This window comes from Pinus tabuliformis, chromosome 3_1 (assembly GCF_031772625.1).
Source record: "Pinus tabuliformis cultivar Carrire ecotype Pingquan chromosome 3_1, CPIR1, whole genome shotgun sequence".
Lineage (NCBI taxonomy): Eukaryota > Viridiplantae > Streptophyta > Pinopsida > Pinales > Pinaceae > Pinus > Pinus tabuliformis.
This window is the reverse complement of record NC_142301.1, coordinates 895,226,257-895,240,959: the sequence shown is the minus strand read 5'-3', so window position 1 is coordinate 895,240,959 and position 14,703 is coordinate 895,226,257. Positions and strand designations below refer to the sequence as shown.

The 14,703-nt window shown below is 39.0% G+C and overlaps 1 pseudogene; it reads right to left on the bottom strand.

Annotated features, from left to right (window-relative positions):
• Positions 1-364: 364 nt before the first annotated feature.
• LOC149190512 (exocyst complex component SEC6 pseudogene) lies at positions 365-1,279 on the bottom strand (annotated as a pseudogene).
• Positions 1,280-14,703: the final 13,424 nt, after the last annotated feature.

Genomic DNA, 14,703 nt, shown 5'->3' with positions numbered 1-14,703 from the left:
AAAATATTTTTTAATGCAAATCTCCTTATTATGCGCATCTGTATGGGTGGGAGAGCGCTATCTGGCACAGGAAGAGTGCTATCTGGCACGCATCTTTTCAAGTGTTTTCTCCTTGATGTAGTTTTTCTGAGTAAGGAGATGATCAATGTAAACCACAACTGCCTCTTCTAAGCAAGCTTCAACAAACCTCCTAAAGGACCTTTCTTCTATATACATGCAACAGATCAATCCGTGGAACCTGTGAAACATCTCCAGCAAATAGCTCAATTTCCTTCATATCAATTCGGTTCTCTGCCAACTAACTCGGCCTCCAACAAATGATCTCAGCCCCAGTAAATGAACTCGGCCTCTTCCAGCAATAAACTCAGCCCAACTTGTGTAAGATACCCCTTGGAATACCTCGAAATCCCCCCTTTAATTTTCTGAAATTTTGTCTGAGTTTCATTTGTCCATCAGTAAAACAGTCTCCAAATGTGGCAACCAAGTATTCAGTTACAGTTCCTTCAGACCACTCTTTTTTGTAGAGATTTGCAAGCAACTCCTTAACACTAGAATCCTCAAATATTATGTTAACGGTCTGGTGCACTGCTTCCTTTGCTACTTCAAGAAAGCCTTTGCAAGTATCTTCAAAATTAACCTGTTTAGCATAGTAAGGAGTCAAGGTTTCCATCGTGCTGCTACTCAGATCCATTGCTAGATCATAACAACGCAGATTGTTGTTTACCATTGCACATAATGATTCCAACCCAATTTCTGCAACTGGCTCCTCAAGACTTTGCCTCTCAGCTGCCTGAAAATCTACCATTACCTGTATAACAGAAAAAGCTATCCTATATAGCATTACATCAGTGCTATTTTCTTGAACAATCGCTGCTGGAGTGTATAGCTTCCCATCTTCTGTTTTCTTTGGTAGGCGGCCTTTATCGGCTTCCAATATGTTTGTATACCATTTCTGCATTGTAGCTTGCATACGCTCAACATAGGCACTCATTAGAGGATCCATCACACCACTTTCAGCACATCGCCCACCATCAAACTTATCTACAATATATAGATACTCTGTTTCTCCATGCGCTGTCTAAAACCTTCAGCAAACGACTGTTCATTGTCATCGTGCTTTATTGACTCTTTTTCTCACCTCTGAGTCCCATTTCTGCCCAGCAAATCAATCGAAGTGCAGTTGCTGCATTTCTGGGCCACTGTCAGACCAATCATTTGGTGTATTCTGTGTGTGTCTTACAGTTACATCATTTTCATTTCCTTCTGAGGAATCTTCCATTTTGTGGAGTTGCATACAAACTCCTCTTGCAGCTGTACCCTCAAATGAAAATCCTTGCTTATGACTCTCCAAAACTGGACTACGAGAGCATATCTGGATTCTAGTTCCCTCACTATCAAACGAGGGATTAGGGGCCTCCCATAAACAAGAATCATGATTCTCCAACTCCCCTATGGAAGGTATTAGATTCTTGACTTTTATATAACCTCCATTCAAAATATCAGCTAGCTATTTCTAAGGGAAGTATGATATGCTTTAGAATTAGTATAGTCCTGTGAGGCCACAGACAACATTTCCCCTAGCATTCTTTCTTCTTCAAAATATGCATCCATACGTCCATTTGGAACTCTGTACTGAGAAAAGCTTATATTAACTGGAAATTTTGGGAACTCACAGGAATAGTAGCAGTGCAATATACCTAGTGACAACAAACAATAGATGCCCCAACCTTAGATCCATCAGTTACAAACTAAGCAATCCTTCCAAAATAATTCCTGGTGCAAATTGTTGTCATACAACATGGGTTTGTTCTTTATAACAATCGAGAATCCCAATCTTCAACAACTTCCAATAGCAATGAATTGTGAGTCGATAGCTAGCGTGTTGGCACTCGAAATCTCTGAATCTATGAAGAGAGGGAGCACAGGGTCTTGGAGGCGTGCCATCTGGTTCGATAATGCGAGGAATTTACTCATCTTCTACGTTGAATTTACTGTCACGGCCAATGGAATCAATCCTCTTCTCCACGGCGTCCAGATCCAAAATAACCACCTATGATGAGAACATCAAGATCAGATCCGGTGTTTATATAATCTGGTTTCAACTTGAGCCATTTTCCACTGCGGTCACTAGGTTCCCATTTTGGATCTAAATCCTTCAAAATTATGCCTTCATCTCTGTTATCAACAGTTCCTTGTAAAAATTTAGCAACTTCTTCAACACTAGCAGCAATAAAGGACCAACAAGGTTCACCAAAAGAGCGACATGAATTCAAACTCCCTTCAGGTAACAATAGCTCTAACCGACCCTTTAAAGGCTTCACGACCTCGCAAAGAAGTTTATGGCGCTCACGCAAGCTTTGGTGGACGAAGCACTCCATCTTTACGCTTATAAACGACTTTTGCACCCAAGACATTCCCATTTTCACTAAACAAATCTCTCAGGGTCTCCTCCCATTCTGTATGCTACAGTAACAATCTCAAATTCTGGCATGATGTCAGTGAATTCTAATATGTCTTTATGTACTTCCAGGATTACCGCCAGAGGGCATGCTCTGCAATGAAAAATATATATCGAAACAGACCATGCTCCTCTGTCTGTCCCCTTGTCCTTGCCCATCCATTCCTGCCTCAAATGCACCTGTAGAAGCATCCACAACTAAGACTGCGGCATCTGCTTGAGACGCACCAACGATCAAGCTTGGAACAAAATCCTTGTGCCCGGGAGAATCATTCAAACACACGCCTCCTACCTGAAAGAGATCAAGAGCATAAAATGCTTTGTTCACATCTGTAGTGAAAACCCCTGCTTGCAATCCATAATGCGTATTATTTACTTCATGTACTGCTTCCTTCGCCGAATTTTCAGCTTCAAGTCTAGACAATTCCTCTGAAACTGTAGCTGCCATTTGTCCACTTATGATTGCCACTGCTTTGCTAATGATATTCTGAATTGTGCTTGTGCAGATAGGAGTTTCAAGTTTGCTGCTGTCTTAAGAAGAGCTGAAGATAAAATTACGTAATCTGAAAAGCAACATTTAATGATTTCTTCTTCAAAACCCTGTTTTGAAGAAGAATCAATCTCATGTTGAGACGGAGTCTAACACATGGCACTGGGAAAAAAGTCCCCAGAAGCTACCTTGCCCTTGCTGTGGGAGATTCTAGAGCCTCCCAGATGCACCCCTGTCCGTATCAAGGGAGCGTCCAAGGGTTTGATGCACTAAAAATTTAGTTGGTCTCAAGGGCTAGTTACCTGATTGGTTGGGATGGTGTGACACGAGTTTTGTTGCTGATGAGGAAGGTTTGTGTGGTGTTTTTTCATCGATTCCACTTCCTTAAGGTGCCTTAGGAGGTTGAATCCCATTATAGTGGCCTCTCATCACATATTTACTCCAGTTGGATAGTTACTTGGTTAGATGTGGGATGATGTTGTTACAGAGTGGTATTAGACCGATTGCACTCTCTTTGGGTCATAGTTGATACTACATAGTGGTATCAAAGTGGGTTGCGATCTCTTTGGGTCATATCTGATACCACAAATTGGTATTAGAGCATGGTTCAATCCTTGGACTAGATGGGAGGAATGTGTTTGTCATGCATGCATGCAGGTTGTATATGTGCTTGTTATGTATGCATGGTGGTGGTCATTGTTGACGTTGTTGTTGGGATGTCTTAGTCATGAATGCATGTCAGTTGTATATGAACTTGGCATGCATGTTGGTGTCTATATGTTGTTATGCATGCAATATTATGGGAATGGTTGCCATGCATGAGGTCATTGTAGGCATTTCAGGTCATCATGATGTTGTTGGTATGTTATGATGTTGATGTGTTGACTAAGGTGAAGCACAAGATGCAAATTATTAGAGTGAGGTTGTGGCACCAGACTTCGGGGTAAGAGTAGATGGTCATATAGGTTTTATATTTGGTATGCAAGTATGTTAGTTAATGGATTGTTATATGCATTAGGGTTATATACATGTTTGTCATTTTATTGTTATTGTGGTTACATGCATGGAAAATGCTAGTGAATCAATGTGGTCATATAGACATGAATGATAGTAACCTACTGTTATATGCATTTCAATCGCATGCCTGATTGTTATGGTCATTGCAGCTGGGGTCTTGATGTTATCATGTTTTGTGTTAATTTGGATTGACCAATGAAGATGATATCATGGTTATGACATTCAGGTATGGGTTAATATATTGTGATATTATGTCATACTAATCTAGGTTGATGGTGCATATGTGATTGTTATGCATGAACTAAATTTTTTTATGAGTTTATGATGTGAACATGTTAGCTAGTTACTGTTATGGATATCATGACCTTATTTATGGTTGATTTGATATGTTGTGAAGTTATATTGTGCTAATCTAGCTTGATTGTGCAGAAAAGATAACCTTCCCTAAGATACATTAAGGTATGAGTTTACTTATGTCATATATTTGGTGCTTGACTACTTGATTATGTTATCCAGTTGATTTATCTAACATGGTACATTTATAGTTTGTTTGAATGTTTGATTAGTTGATTGATGTGAGTATGTGTATGTAAGATTGCATGAAGAAATGATCTTGTTTTAAGATGGTCGTACTAACACATATGTGTTGAGACAGCTGATATGTACTTGAGTGTAACATTATGTATTATGAGTGATGAATGTGAGTTGATTTTGATTATGACATGGTTGTTGGACTTGGTGAAGGTTGATTTCCAAGTAATAGATATGTTGCCTTGATCTTTGTAACATGTGATCGACATGTGTGAATAGTTGCAGGAAACATGCTTGGTATTAGCATGACAAGGTAATAGTTGATTTTTTTATAAAACTATCCATTGGGTGATGTGACAATACATAGTAAGGCTCAGTTGCAACAAGGTAAAGGTAAAAGAAAGGAATTGGGTGAGAATTCTTTTGGCTATGTTTAGAAACCGCAATTCCAAACAAATGAGTGCTTTACATACAGGAAGTCTTCTTAACCCTACTTTGTCTGAAATTATGTGGATATGTGCTATATTCATGGAGATGTATTTGACAGGCATAAAAACTGGTGTCTAGTTATAGCTAGACTGTCAAGGGAATTGGAGTCCCTTGAGACATGGCACATATGTGTTCAACTACAAGGAAACATGCTTGGCATAACAAGGTAAGCTAACTGGTATATTGTTATATTTATTTATACACTGACAATTATGTGTTTATGGTAGTGTGATGTAGGGAGTTGCATGGCAAGAGAGTTTGCCATGAAATCTTGAAGAAGGCTCAGGTTGAGATTTCCTTGGGAACCAGGGGATAAAGTCATGGTATCTATTGTTAGTCTTATGCTTTCATTCTTTTGTGATTTGTTTGCTCTTGATTCACTGTTTTTTTATGTCTAGTATATTACCATACCACTTTGTTTGTGGTGTCTATTGTTATTGGGTTTCATGGTTTGCTTCTTGTTTGTTTCTTGTTCTTTCCTTTTATGTTTTGACAGTATTGGGAATTGGTTGGGAAAAGAGGAAAGTTAATGGAGCTCAGGGAGAGCTGAATGAAATCTAGTAGGCAATGTAAGGCTCAGATGAATCTCAGTGCATGAGTAAAGGGTAGTTGAAGGAAAGAATGTGACATCCAGTTGGATTGGTTTGTTCCATTGGGATAATGGACAGTGGCAGGAAAGTCATGAGAAAGGTAATAGGAAAGGGTAAACTAAATGGATTTTAGGTTTCATATGCCTTGGCTATGCCGGGAATTGTTTTTATCAATGTTGTGCATGAATACAAGAATTTCTATTAACCTTGGCCTTATGATATCTAGTAATTATGTTGTGATCATGATTGCTTTATGCTAATGTTTATATGCATATATGTATGTATGTACATTGTTATCTGACAGGGTCATCAGGGATCATGATTGTTTTATGTTGATGTTTATATGTATACATGTATGTATGTATGTATGTCATGTCTGACAGGGTCATCATGGATCATGATTGTTTTTATGCTAATGTTTATATGTATCTTTGTATGTATGTATGTCGTTGTCTGACAGGATCATGATTGTTTAATGCTAACATTTATATGTATATATACATATGTATGTATGTATGTTGTTGTCTAATAGGGTAGTTAGGAATCATTCTTGTGGAGGAATGATTTCTTATGCAGGCGAATGACATGAAGAGGTTCTTGGTTTATGAGGAATCAAGTGGGAAGAGTATCCCTAACAAATATACGAGGTCAGTATCATGTGGTTATGAGTTGATATTATGTGATTATATTATGTCTATGTTATGGATAGGCTATACTAAGTGATACATTAGGGGAATGAAAGCAGTATGATTTGTGACATGCTAGGATAAGCATGGATGGCAGAGAGACACCGAAAGCAAGGTTGCTTGGTAGAGACAGTGTGGTTTTGGATGCGCAGTGCTACTGTTGTGCATATTGTATATTAAGTGATTTTATCTATGGTGTTGAGTGCATGTTGTATATATGGTGTTGTGTGCATATTGCTTATGCAATGTTTGGTATAGAGGGTACTATGTACATGTTGGATATGTGATGTTGTGTACATATTGTATTGTGTGCATGATGGATATGTGGTGTTGTGTGCATATGGTGCTATGTACATATGATGTTGTGTGCATGTTGTACATGTGGTGCTATGTAAATATTGTGTTGTGTGCATGATTGTACATGTGGTGTTGTGTGTAGGTGGTGTTATTTACATGTCGTGTGTGTGGCGTTGTATCCATGTGGTGTCGTGTACATGTCATATATGTGGTTTTGTGTACATGTGGTATTGTGTACATGTTTTACAGGTCGTGCGATGTAAGTGTGGCATTGTATACACGTTGTGCAGGTGGTGTTGTGTACACATTTTTCAGGTGGTGATGTGTATAGGTGGCACTGTATACATGTTGTACATGTGGTATTATGTGCATGTCGTATATGTTGTGTTATGTACATGCAGTACTACATATGTGCATTGTGTAGTCATGGCATTGTGAACTGCATAATTGTTGTTTTGTACTATGTGTATTATGTTTTACATTGAATGTAGGAGCATGTATTGCGTTGTGTTGCACGACAGGTGTAGGTGTATGTGTCATGATGCATATCAGGTGTAAATGCATGCATTGTGTGATTTCATACATTATGTGTGGATGTATTTGTTGTGATGTACATTTTGTATGTGTATGTGATTGAAGAGAAGCAAAGGCATTGGGTGCTTGTCGGGTGTGGCAATTGATCTGGTGTGTGTACAAAAGAACAAAGGAAAAAGTTAGGACTGATGAAGGATAAGTATTAGTATTTTATTTCAATTTTATTATACATATGACTTATGCTTCTAAATTATGATGGTTATATGTTATCTATGATTTTGGTTGATGATGATTGCATGCGATTCATGATTTTGATTTATGATGGTTGTGTTTTGAGCTAACTGAATGTGATATGTTTATACATGATAATTTGATAGAACGACTACTTTGACTTGTTGTGGCAGGAAGTAAACATGATTGCAAGTGTACCTTATTAACGAGCTACCAATGAGGTATAATTTGAATTTATTTTAAATATAATTCCAGTTATGTGCTTGGCATGGGAAATCATGGGAAATGCCCAGGTTGGGTGGTTAAAATCGACTGCAAGAATTAACAGCAGTAGTGAAAGAAATTGGAACAGGTAGCAGTATGCTGGTAAAGCACTTCAAGAGTAGGGCCATTGGTACCCAATAGTGTCCATTGATTTCCATGAGCATGCTATGAACAATATGATGGTTTTGAGGTAGGTATATTCCTTGGTTGTTTGACCTTCCGATGCGAGGAAGCCTTGCCAAGGGATGGATCACCCAAGATAGGGGATATTTGGTAACTTGGAAGGTGAGTGACTGCACAGAAGGGGTGACCGAATTTCCCGAGGGAATATGTAGCAGAGAAGGGAAGGGAGGGGATGGATTTGTTTTGGTCATTAGCATTTCTAGATGGAATCAAATGCACATTGGGAGTGTGCCCTGGAACAATGAGTTAGTAATTGTTCACTGAGGGGACATGTAGCATGATATTGTAGTGTTGTACATTGGATGAAACTTTGACTTTGATAGTGGATTTTGGACTCCCTGGGAAGGAAGTGAATCCTGGTACTACTTTTGAGGTTGGAGGTGTGAGCCTATGGATTCCCTTGTTGATTGATATGGGCGTCGTATCCTTTTATTTTCTGGTTGAGAAAATGTGTATATTATTGTAAATATTGTATCGAGCTGGTTTATAAAGCTCCACAAAAATTATGGTTATTTGTTGGTTGAAGAAAATGTGCTTAAGCATATCTGGTTGTTATTGTAAATATCATAATGAGTTGTGTTATAAAGCTCTAATAAACGGTATGATTGTCATGTTTCTCTTGGGTGTGTGTTATATTCTTTCCATGAGTAGTTGCACGTGCGGGGAGATCACAGGGGGCCATCAAACCCCCTTGTTCATTGCATCGTGTGTAGTAGGGGGGTCACAAGGGGGGCGCAGCCCACCCTATCGGGGGGTTTTAGGGGGATGGTAGCCCCCCTACACGGGGCCTGGGGTAATGCTCCGGAAAATACTTTTGGACCCTATATTAGGTGGGTGAACCTACCTATGGTTTTTTGCATGGGTTTCGTACATGGTTTTGGGCACGATGGTTTTCTGCCCATGGTATTTTGTAGATCCAGTCAAGGGAACTACAATTATGTTCTAATATGGGGTTAATAGATTGGGGTTTATGAATTATTCGACATGTATATATATGTATTGTAACATTGAAATGAACATAATGAAAAATGAATCTAGTAGTCCCGATTTTGGCATCCAGGGGAAAATCTCTGTTTATATATGTTTTATGTTTTATGTGCTCGCCATTGTTATTTCCTGTTTTTAGAATTCGTATGCATCTAATTTTTATGAAGGGTTAAAACCTACATTTCGTATCAGAGTTGTTTCCGCTTCAAGGGGATGCCTTTGCTGTTGAGGGGTTTTGCTTGGGCCTGTGATAGAACATGTTTAGTAGGAGATCTATGGTATAGGTTCTTGCGGTAAAGAAGATGGCGAGTAGTGGAAAGATAGATATAGAGAAATTTAATGGTCAATGTTTTGAGTTATGGAAACTCAAGATGGAGGATCTGCTGGTGGATAAAGATCAGTGGATCACAACAGATCCGAGTACTTAACCAACGACAATGTCAGATGAAGACTAGGTGAAGTTGGATCAGAAAGCAAAGCGTGCAATACGGTTTTGTATCTAAGATTCGGTATTGTTGAATGTATAAGGGGAATTTATGGCGAAGGATTTGTGGGACAAGTTAGGGACTTTGTACCAATTCAAGTATTCGGTGAACAAATTGTTCCTACTGAAAAAGCTATATAACCTTAGGATGAAGGATGGAGACTTGGTGACAAAGCATAGTTGTTGAGAATAGAAACAAGAAATGCTAAAAATAACATTCAGAATATTCCAATTTTAATTTGTCCTTAAATTAAAATTAGAATTTAGTCTCACCAGCTGCTTGAAAATTAATTAATTAATTCATCTTGGAGTAATTAGTTGGAGAAATTCAAGCTAGAAGTCTTTGTGAAGTCATGCAACAATTATCCCTTAAATTAAGGAGATTATCCCTTAATTAAGGAGATAAGGATGAGTTGTAATTAGTTAGCTCAGTTAACTGAGTTATGTCTAGTTAAATTAGTTCCAAACTGTTTGAGGAACTAATTGTTAGTTCAGTCAGTTAATGCATGCATGCATGAAACTAGTGTGCTCCAGATAACTGAAGATTCTCTCATAAATAACTCATGCATGTCTATTCAGACAAAGACCCAGTTGAGATTAAAGACAAGGACATTGTACTATCATTTGCATGAGTTTTCCTATAAAGGAAACTCATCCATGTAGAAGGAATAAGGTTCCTTGAGGATTGCGCAATTTTGACAGTGTGTTAGAGCAGTGTTCCACTGGGTGAAGGAGATCATCCCAGAGGAACTGCGCAAGAAAATAAGAGGCTTGGAGGGCAGAGGAGAAGGTTTGTGAGAAGCCTTGTTTGCCTGTGAGCATCCAAGAGGATTGTACTAAAATCTGGCTAGCTGTGAGAGCTAAAGCTTTGTGTAATTCTGATATATTTCCACCTTGTATGATAATATAGATAGTGGGGTTTTTAGCTGAGGCTTTCCCCTGAGTATTTTCTGTGTTTCATGTGTATTGATTCTTCTTCTTCTGGTTATATGTGTTCAGCTCTGATTTAGCTCGATCTTTAAGCCTCCACAAGTTTGATAATAGAAGTAGATTATAGTATTTTGCTTTGATATATTGCATTATCGAGTTAACCTACAGCCAAATTTTCTATATAGATCTCAAAGGTAGATTTGTAGAGAATTTGTAGGAAATTATACATGGTATCAGAGCTAGCTGATATGTAAAGAAATTTATCGGAGCTGTGAACAGTATACAGAGAAGAGAATTCAAAGTTTAAAGTTCGGGGTTGCAGGTACAAATCGAATTCATCTCATACTTTAGGTTGGTCAATGGCATTCTATGGATTGAGTCTCGAGTATGCCTTGGATGGCAGCTCGAATTACATAGCATGGAAAGATCACATGGAAGCTGTATTAGAAGACAACGGCTTGAAGGATTTCATTGATCAAGATATCCCAAATCCAGGTTCAACTAATGCACAAGATTTGGATGAATGGAAGAAGTGTGTGGCAAGGGCAAGATGGATCATCCTTGAGGGAGTTCGAGACCATATTGTCTCGAGTCTCCATGGGAAGGACACTTCATATTCAATGTGGAAGAAATTGAAGGACCTCTACCAGAACAATAGCGACTAGAGGAAATTGGTTCTCAAGGACAAGCTTCGAAGAATCAAGATGGAGAACATTGATACTATTTCCACATATCTGAACAAGATCACCACCTGTAGAGATGAGTTTGGAAGTGTGGGAATAACTACTTCCGATGATGATATGGTGAGCCTTGCTATCCTTGGTTTTCCAAAGAGCTGGCATAGCTACCAGGACTCTGTGACTGGAAGGGAGAAACTACCGGGTTAGGAACGACTGTGGTCAGATCTCATGCAGGAGGAGATCAAGAGGAACACACGAGATGGTTCTTCATCAAAGGAGGATGAAGAAATTTTGGCCTTAGCAAGTAAGGAAGGAAAGGGAAGGAGAAGGATTCTCATCCAAAATCAAATTCTTCTCATGGAGGGAAGAAGGTTGACAAGTCTAAAGTGAGATTCTTTAATTGTCACGAGATGGGTCATTATACGACTAATTGCCCATCGAAGAAGTCCAAGAAGGGATCCTCAGATGGATCGGAAGGTGAGGCATTAACCTCTCAGTTCGAGATGGACTTCACCCTCATCACATGCATGGTGTCATCAATGATGGGTTGTGGTTGGTTTCTTGATAGTGGAGCCTCATTCCACATGACCGCGATAAAAGTTTATTCAGTACCTTGGAGGAGAAATACCTCAAGATACTCATAGAGATGGGTGACGATGAAAGGTTTAGTGTTTCAGGAGTGGGAACGATTGCTTTTCAGATGGAGCATGGAGCTCTTATCACCTTGACAGACGTGAAGTATGTGCCTGGACTGAAGAAGAACTTGGTATCGATCATGATGTTGGAGGATAAAGGCTATGATGTTGTCTTCAGTAAGGGAAAGGTTTTCCTTAGACACATCATCGTGGGATAGGTGAAACATATCGGTTAATGGGTACAAAACTTGTATGCTCTTGATATTCAAGATGCATGCAAAGCCTTGAGGAGAAAGGAAAATGTTAGAGACATGGTGGTTGACAGGGAGAGTAAATTACCTCTCAACCTGCAATCCCAGAAGAAGTATCAGACAATTTTGGAGGAGCCACAATTGGAGATGCTGAGAGGAGACCCAGTGGAGGCATCCACTCATGCAGAAACCTCCAGTAGGGGGAAATTTCGAGCCAAGTGGGCAGAGGGATCACATGCGGCCATACCTCCAGGTGTGAGGTGGGGTAATGTGAAGTGATAGTCCCAAGAAGGCTGAAATTGGGCAGGGTTCATTGAGAGGGTTTATCTCATGGATCGTACCTTGCTATGGGAGCCCAAAGTACATAGTAGTGGGAGGAATCAATGGATTGATGCAGTCAGAGATCAAAGTGATAGAGGCTACAGTAGCCAAATACTGAAGATTGCAGAGAAGGATTGACAACAGTGCAGAAAGGCAGAGTCAGTAGAAGTGCAGAGTTTTCAGTCGACAGAGGCATTAACAGTCAGAGACTTTGATGACAGATGCATCATACTGATTCAGGTTGGATATTTATTGTTTCTGAGTTGCTGGAGCAACAACACTAGAGAGAAGTGTTGCATGCAGAACATTCCAAAGGTTCAAGATCGGGATCGAGTTGAATTCCTTTCTTGTTGAGAGGGAGTGTTGAGAATAGCAACAAGAAATGCTAAAAATAGCATTCAGAATATTCCAATTTTAATTTGTCCTTGAATTAAAATTGAGAATTAAAATTCGAATTTAGTCTCACCAACTGCTTGAAAAGTAATTAATTAATTCATCTTGGAGTAATTAGTTGGAGAAATTCAAGCTAGAAGTCTTTGTGAAGTCATGCAACAATTATCCCTTAAATTAAGGAGATTATCCCTTAATTAAGGAGATAAGGATGAGTTGTATTTGAGTTGTAATTAGTTAGCTCAGTAAACTGAGTTATGTCCAGTTAAATTAGTTCCAAACTGTTTGAGGAACTAATTGTGAGTTCAGTTAGTTAATGCATGCATGCATGAAACTAGTGTACTTCAGATAACTGAAGATTCTCTCATAAATAACTCATGCATGTCTATTCAGACAAAGACCCAGTTGAGATTAAAGACAAGGACATTGTACTATCAGTTGCATGAGTTTTACTATAAAGGAAACTCATCCATGTAGAAGGAATAAGGTTCCTCGAGGATTGCGTAGTTCTGACAGTGTGTTAGAGTAGTGTATGTGAGTAGTGTTCCACTGGGTGAAGGAGATCATCCTAGAGGAACTGCGCAAGGAAATAGGAGGCTTGGAGGGCAGAGGAGAAGGTTTGTGAGAAGCCTTGTTTGCCTATGAGCATCCAGGAGGATTGTACTGAGAGCTGGCTAGTTGTGAGCTAAAGCTTTGTGTAATTATGATATATTTCCACCTTTAATGATAATACGATAACGAGGTTTTTAGCTGAGGATTTCCCCTGAGTATTTTCTGTGTTTCATGTGTATTGATTCTTCTTCTTCTAGTTATATGTGTTCATCTTTGATTCAGCCTGATCTTTAAGCTTCCACAAGTTTGATAGTAGAAGTAGATTATAGTATTTTTCTTTGATATATTTCATTATCGAGTTAATCTACAGTCATATTTTCTACATAGATCTCAGAGGTAGATTTGTAGATAATTTGCAGGAAATTCTACATGGTATCAGAGCTAGCTGATCTGTAAAGAAATTTCTACATCTGTTGATATTAAAATTTCAGATGAAGATAAGTGCATCAGTTTGTTGTGTTCTCTACCAGATTAGTGGGATAGTCTGGTTGTTGATGTTGGCATTATGACACAGGTTTGGCTCTATGACATAGGTGTTGTCCTTGATGGCAACTCACTCTGATGGAAGATCTCAGTTAAGGCTCTTAGAATGAAAGGAAAAGAGATGTACACAGTTTCCTCTTAACCAAGTCACGTGTACACGCGGGTTAGGTGATCAAAAGTCGCGTATACTTATGCACGCACTTTCATGCAAAGAAAAGCGCGTACATGTGGGAAAAATTATTTTTGGTCCATGGTATTTAGTCAGTTATATTTGGACCTTAGTATTGCATTCGAAGTGTTGAACCCATGTATTGGGTCCCTAGTATAGGTTCTAAATTGTTTTGGACCATGGTATTGAGTAAGGCCTAAGACTATAAAAAGGGGAAGGAGATCATTAGGCGAGGGTATGGACAAAAGTATTGAATATCCTATGAAGAGAAAGATCTAGATTTGGGGTTATGGTGCATTGCTGGATCTGAACCAAGGAGGAATATGAGCACTAAAAGATGGATAAGTTCTATTGATGGGTTAAGATCTTAAGGCTTTGAATAGTAGTATCATTGTGTGATTTTTGATCTGTTATAATTGGCGCATGATTAGATCTATAAATCTGATAATCTGGGTATAACTGATGTCTGATTAAGTGAAAAAGGTAAATTATCTTTTATAGATCTATACGCAGGTTTGGAACATCAGAGGCGTGTATACACGCCGGTTCAGTAAGTGAAGACAACGTATACGCTGGTTGGCTTTGATACAGCTGCGTATGTACGTAGGTTTCTACATTTTGAAGTAGCGTACGTCTCATGAAATATGCTTTAGCTGCTTCTGTTTATTGCTGTAGTGTTCTGGGTTCATAATTGGTTTCTGGTTACTATTACTATTTTCTGGTTACAACATTCTGAGAAGTGATTGCTTGATTCATTATTGGTTTGTACAAAGGAGATTGGCTGATGCAGATATACTTGATGCTTGGTTGATGTCATTCATGGATCCTGTCTGAAAATTTATGAAACGTGGTCCTTGGAAGAAAAGAGAAGGTTGTAGCCTTCTATAGGTCAGCACCTATGTACTAGTACCTCAGCTAGTACAAGAGCTAAGGGGGTTGTAGCTCCCTTCCAGGAGAAGCTGGAGAACGAGAGAAGGTTGTAGCCTTCTGC